Source organism: Mandrillus leucophaeus, unplaced genomic scaffold (genome assembly GCF_000951045.1).
Source record: "Mandrillus leucophaeus isolate KB7577 unplaced genomic scaffold, Mleu.le_1.0 Scaffold35, whole genome shotgun sequence".
Taxonomy (NCBI): domain Eukaryota; kingdom Metazoa; phylum Chordata; class Mammalia; order Primates; family Cercopithecidae; genus Mandrillus; species Mandrillus leucophaeus.
Window position 1 is genome coordinate 3,630,677 of NW_012103698.1, and position 7,140 is coordinate 3,637,816.

At 44.8% G+C, this 7,140-nt stretch overlaps 1 pseudogene; it reads left to right on the forward strand.

Moving 5' to 3' along the window:
* The first annotated feature begins 5,028 nt into the window (after positions 1-5,028).
* The window catches only part of LOC105546183, a 4,637-nt pseudogene continuing 2,525 nt past the window's right edge, over positions 5,029-7,140 (forward strand).

The following is a 7,140-nucleotide window of genomic DNA, read 5'->3' on the forward strand; positions in this document are numbered from 1 at the left end:
TCCACCCTGCTCCTAGGTCAGCCAGGGCAGCCTGTTGACTTAAAATTCTTGAATTGTCTCTGGAAGTTGTCTCTCTTCTCTCCCCTGCTCTAGGGCTTTCCTGGCAGGACATATCATACAACTATTCCATGGTGAATTATTCTTAACGATTCCAGGTGAGGCCAATACAAAGCTTCCTTCACTCCCCTTTCCTGAATGCACTCCATATTGCTTCTCTATATTTCTGTTGCAAATTAAATGCCTTTCTTCTTGCTTGGTTCCCAGTGGAGTGGGAAAACAGCATGTCATTCTTCTGTACCAAAGAATAATATACTTGAAGCCTTTATTCAATTCCTCTCACTCTATCTTCTCTAAACCAAACAGTGCCAGATTCTTTAACCTGTCATCAATAATGTCTATTTATTATCTGGATTTACATAGTGTCTTTTACCCCAGGAACTAAGAATGCTTTCAGATATAATTGAGCCTCATCTCCCTGGTGCCTGAGCCATTAAGAAACCATTAGTGTTCTCCTGTTGCAGAAAACTAAATGGCCCCCTAGTGGCCTGAAAGTGAATATGCCTCCCCCCGCTAAGAACAGGCAGGGATCAGAGAAATCAGAGAATCCAGGCAGCTTGGGGATAGAATGGGCCCAGAAGGTCATCTTTTGTGAATACCCCTGTGGACCCTAGAGCCTCCTCCACAAAATCCCTGGGGAGCACTCAGCAGCGTCAGTCCAAAGACCATCTGGGATGGTGGCATACTCATTGTTTGCTCCCTGAGGCAGCCCTTTTTGGCTTTGCAAAGTTCTGACCAATTATGACAATAACAGTGCCCTTAGAATGTGCTATAGGCATTAGACCAAGCCCTTACATTCCTTGTCTTATCTGTCTACCAATGACCTATCAGGTAGTACTGTTTATCTTCGTTTCATAGATGAAGTCCCTGCCTCAGAAAGGGCCAAGAACCTGCTCAAGGTCACATAGCCCTAATGCCTTGGAATTCAAAAGCCCTGATGGAATTCAGACCCCTGACTCCAGGGCATTAGGCTCTTGATCCCAGCTCTGCTCTGCCTCATAGGCAAAGCTAGACTTTGTCTCTTCTCTGTAATGGATATTGGGGGTTACTACCCAGGTCACCCTCAGGAGGGAGGTGCTTATTCTTCCAGTTGTCAGGAGTGTTGGCTATGATGGCTCAGCTGCAACTGTCCCTGGGACTTGCCTTCTGACACCAAAGGAAGCTGCCGTTCTCTCCTGGCCTACAAGCCCAATACATAGAGCCAGATCACAATAAAGCCCAGTCAGAGATGTGCAGGGGCCCACGAGGGAAGAAGGCTAGACCATGAAGTCATTGTGGAAGCAGCCAGTATATACTGGCAGGATCCAGGAGCAAATGTATAGGCTAGATCAAGGTGGGGTGTGGTGCCAAACATTAAGTTGAACAAGGGAGATGTCGTTGTTATAGGAGTATTCTCCTGTGAATCAGGATGTGATATCCCAACAAGGATCCTGGGAGACAGGAGAAAGGCAATGGCTACCAGAGTGTAATGGAAATGCCAGAACTACCACAGCAGAATGTGGAAGAAGGGTTCAAAAGCTCAGCGAAGTGGGTATATTCTATGTAAGGCCAGAAACCACTTAAGTTCTGCAGGAAGGCCCAGAGGATACTCTGGTCATCAAAGCAACAAGGAACGCACTGTTGAGAGGGGTACCAGCATCCCTGAGAAGCTGAGTTTGGACTGTCCTCTGTAAGCCATGCCTGACAGCAAGAGGCCATTCCGGAACTGGCTCCAGATAGCAGTGGGGATGATAGGATGGTGAAATCATAGAAGCTAGACAGCACAACTGTTGTAATAAGCAGCAAGTTGGAGTGGCAGTGGGGGCAGTCCTGGCCAGTAGAGGACCGTGGTTGAAGATGGTTGATAGCATAGCATCCCTGGAGCAAGCTAGCTAGGCAGCCAGTAACAGTACTGCTCAGTCTATACCAGTGATTCTCAAATGTTTTAGTTTCAGGATCCCTTTACACTCTTAAATATTGAGGTCTCTAAGCCTGATGTGGTGGCTCACACCTGTAATCCCAGCTACTTGGAAGGCTGAGGCAGAAGGATCACTTGACCCCAGGAGTTCAAGATCAGCCTGGGCAAAATAGTGAGACCTCATCTCTACAAAAAAAAAAAAAAAAAAAAAAAAAAAAAAGTTGAAAATTAGCTAGGCAGTTGAAAATTGCCTATAGTCCCAAATACTCGAGAGGCTGAGGCAGGAGGCTCGCTTGACCTTAGGAGTTTGAGACTGCACTAAGCCATGATCATGCTACTGCACTCCAGTCTGGGTGACAGAGTGAGACCTAGTCTCTAAATATATATATATATGTATGTATATATGAGAGAGAGAGGTATCTAAAGGAATTTTATTTATGTGGGTTTTAGCTATTTTAATTTGACAGAAATAAGACCAAGGGTTTTGCAAAATATTTATTAATTTATCTAAAGAATAATAAACCCCACTACATGTTAACATAGATATATTATTTATTTATTTATTTATTTATTTTCCAAGACGGAGTCTCACTCTGTTGCCCAGGCTGGAGTGCAGTGGCACAATCTTGGCTCAGTGCAACCTTCGCCTCCCAGGTTCAAGCAGTTCTCCCGCCTCAGCCTCCTGAGTAGCTGGGATTACAGGCACATGCCACCACACCCGGTTAATTTTTGTATTTTTAGTAGAGACAGGGTTTCACCATGTTGGGCAGGCTGGTCTCGAACTCCTGACCTTGTGATCCACCCGCCTCGGCCTCCCAAAATGCTGACATTACAGGCGTAAGCCACTGCACCTGGCCAGATAATATATTTTTATGACAAAAAATAGTGAAAACAGTGGCTTTGCTTTGTAAATTTGCAGATCTCTGGAATGTGGCTTTATACTGTAGAAGACCACTGGATCCTTATAACCACTTTTTTTTTTTTTTTTTTTTTTGAGACAGACTCTCACTTTGTCACCAGGCTGGAGTATAAGTGGCGTGATTTCAGTTCACTGCAACCTGCACTTCCCAGGTTCAAGCAGTTCTCCCACCTCTGCCTCCCAAGTAGCTTGGGACTTCAGGTGCACACCACCATGCCTGGCTAATTTTTGTATTTTTTTGTAGAGACAGGGTTTTGCCATTTTGCCCAGACTGGTCTCAAACTCCTGAGCTCAAGTGATCCACCTGCCTTGGCCTCCCAAAATGCTGGGATTACAAGCATGAGCCAACATGCCTGGCATCTCATACCTGCATCTACATTTAATCTGCTGGCAATTTGTTGTTATGGTTAAAATATATGAAGAAAATCCAGCCTCATATAGACGTGTAGTTGGAAAAGAGAGGAGCATTTTAACAGCCTTTTCAGATAATTGTGGCTGTTTTTCTTTGATACCACACCAAAACCCAACAAGCAGTATTTTCTTAAATGGTAGTTGAAATGTAGACTATAAAACTATATCAGTGAACTTTTTTTGTATTCAATTACCTTAAAGGCCACTGATCTAACTTGCCCTTTGAATGGCACTTTTACCCATGCATGATTTTATAATATCCCGCTTTGGTCATTTGGAAACTATTGGTTCACTGAATTAAACATATCTTTGCAATATTGATACCTTTCATTATATAATAGAAAAAAATCACATTTGATAATATTACAAAAAGTTTAAGTATTAGGAATCTAGGAAGCTCATGATAGTACATACATGCTTTCTAAAATTCTAGTTTTTACTTGAAAACTCAAATTTTGTAATTGGTAACAAACACTATCAGTTATTTTTTCTCAAAGTGACAGGCTCACTTGGTTCAAATGTGAGAAAACATCTGCCAAGTAACCAAGTCTGCATAGCCATGGTTTTCCAGTTCTTCTTTCAAGTAAAACTGGTGTTCCATGAAAAAAGTGGCTAGTTGAGCTCCCAACTCAATCGCAAAAGTGCTTTTCCCCAAGAAAACCGTTATACTTCCATATGCAGTAGAGTACTTTTCATTTAATCACATGGAATATTAAAAGACATCTATTTAAGGATCATAACTTCATACAATTTAACAATTGTTATTGTTTTGTTAAAGATACTCTAAAGTGAAATGACTTTCTCTCTTCCTTTTTTTTTTTTCCTTTTCTTTCCTCTTGCTTTCTGCAATGAACTACTAGTTCAATTTGGTGTCACTGCCTTGGTTGTTTAAGATGCCAGAGGTAGGCTGGGCGCGGTGGCTCAAGTCTGTAATCCTAGCACTTTGGGAGGCCGAGATGGGCGGATCACGAGGTCAGGAGATCAAGACCATCCTGGCTAACACGGTGAAACCCCGTCTCTACTAAAAAATACAAAAAACTAGCCGGGCGAGGTGGCGGGCGCCTGTAGTCCCAGCTACTCGGGAGGCTGAGGCAGGAGAATGGCGTAAACCCAGGAGGCGGAGCTTGTAGTGAGCTGAGATCCGGCCACCGCATCCCAGCCTGGGCGACAGATTTAGCACCTTCAGTGCAAATGTCAACACAGTTAAAAAGGTAAATAACATGTTAGTATTATTATGAAAGGAATTTTGACCTTGTGAAACCCCTGAAGTGATCTCAGGGACCCCAAGGGGTCTGGAGACCACACACTGAGAATCGCTGAGCTATACAATTAAAATAAATCAAGGATGAAAGACCAGGAGGCTGATGGCAGCTGCTCCAATAAAAAGTCACAATATCTTGTTTGCTTTCCAGTCCTGATTCACTGTTCAGTTCAGGTTCCCAGGAGAAAGGTTTCTGCAATACTATAGCAATACAGTAATGATTTCCCCACTACTTCCCCAAAGGGAACTATGCCGTTTGCCTGGGTAACTGTACACTGGGGAGAGTAGAATAGTCAAACACGTTAAGGTCTGCTGGATGCAGTGTCTGCATTGACATTGATACCTGACTGGGAACTGAATCATCAGCATGGCCCCTGGTAGAGCGGCCTGCGGTGAAAATGTCTCTAGGCTCATGAGCTGTAGGCAAATGGCTTGACTAGTTGGTTCGAGGGCTAGAAAGAGAAATACTGGAAGATTGGAAAGAAGGTGGTCTTGGGAAGAGACATGTGGCTATATCTATTTGAGTGAGCACCAAAGTGTGAATATCTTTATTTTTTATTTTTTGAGACAGGATCTTGCTCTGTTGCCCAGGCTGGAGTGCAGTGGTGCGATCATGGCTCACTGCAGCCTCGACCTCTGGGGCTCAAGCGATCTCCTACCTCAGCCCCTGGAGTAGCTGGGACCACAGGCACACACCACCACATCAGGCTCATTTGTGTGTGTGTGTAGAGATAGACCTCACTATTGAAGATCTTTATATTGCATGTTAATACTCATCAGAGAGCACCTGCCACCGGGAAGACTGCATAACCAAGTACATAGAATGATGTGGAATTGATGTCAGCTTGCCTCTGTCATTGACCACCCCATGCTGGCACAATGGGCACATGAATAAAGTGGCCATGGTGGCATAGATGGAGGTGACACATGTGTCACCTGTGTGTGGTGGCAGGGGTGGCTTAACAGAATGGGCTCCCACTCACCAAGGCCAATCTAGCTATTGTCACTGCTAAAAGTCCAACCTGCCAGCAACTGATACCAGCCACGCAGTACCAAGCTGGCTACCTTGGACCTGTTCCACTCCAGAAGGGTGAGGGACTGATCTTGACCTGAATTGCCATATATTCTGGATATGGATTTGTCTTTTCTGCTCAAAGGCCACTCTCTGGGGGCTAAACGAGTGTTTGATTCACTGACATGGGATCTCACATACCATTGCAGAAGACCAAGAGTCCCACTTTAAGGACAGAATGGGCACATGATCATGGGATGTTTTAGGCCTATTACATACTTAACCACCCAGAAGCTGAATAGAGCTGACAGAGTGATAGAACAGCCTTTACAAGCACAGCCGAAATACCATGTTAGAGATGATGGGACACCGTGCTCCAGGATGAGGTATGCATCCTAATCAATAACTATCATATATGGTGCTATGTCTTAACGTGTAGAATAGAGGTTTAGGAAACTAGGGGTAGAAGTAGGAATGACTCCATTTACCATCACTCCCAGTGACCTTTCTGGAGGAATTTGTGGCTCCCGTTCCTGCAGTTCCAAGCTCTCCGGGTTCAGAGAATCTGGTTCCCAGAATGGGAACACTTCCACCAGGGACAGAACAAGAACCCCATAAACTTAAGTATGGCTGCTTTCTGTTCGTCAGGCTCTTTGTGCCAAGAAACCAGCAGGAAAGAAGAGGAGTCACTTCCTGGAATGGGCAATTGACCCCGATCCTTTGGAAGAGATAGGGCTGCTGTTACATAAGGGGGTCAGGAAAGAATATGTTTGGTGCCCAGGTGATCCACTGGGGTGTCTGTTGGTATGCCCAATTTTTGTGGAAGGTAGGCACATCAGCAGCATGGTCTGAAGGCCATGGTGATTGGTGATTGGTTACCCCAACAGGCAAGCCACCTAGACCAGCAGAGGTGCAAGTTGAAGGTAAAAAGAATCTAGAATGAGTGACAGAGAAGGGGAATGATGAATATCAGTTGTGTCACCAAGACTAGTTGCAGTAGTGGGGGCTATAGTTTCTCCATTTAATTCTTGTAAGTTTCCCAGAATCCTGGAGGAGCTATTCCCAGGTAGAGTGAACTTACCACGTAAATCAAGTAGGTCTGGGCTGTGCATGGGGGTACTGTCTAGGTTGCTGTGGTGCACCTCCCAGATACTGCCTTTAGGACCAAGGAGCTTATCCCCGAAGTTGCCAGAAGTGTTGGCTGCCAATGGCTCACACATGAGTCTCTCCCTTGGCATTTCCTTCAGCTGCCAAAGGGAGCTGTCTTGCTGGACTTCACAACCCTTCCCTAGGGGTCATCTGCCAAGTCAATGTGGAATTCAAAGGTACAGCCCTCTTATCTGAGTTGGGGCTAACTCTAAGGGGCCAGCTCAACCCCAGGGTTTCCTGTGGAAGCATTCTGTGTTGTGACTGCATTGTTCACCAATTTCTTCCTCTGGCTTGATTCTGATTCTTTCACTACTCCAGAGATGTCATCTCTGCAAGCACCCCCAATAAACTTCCTACAAGCAAATCTCTATCTCGGCATGTTTCCTGAGAAACCTGACCTATGACAGTCTCCTAAGATTCTAACTTTAAAAAAA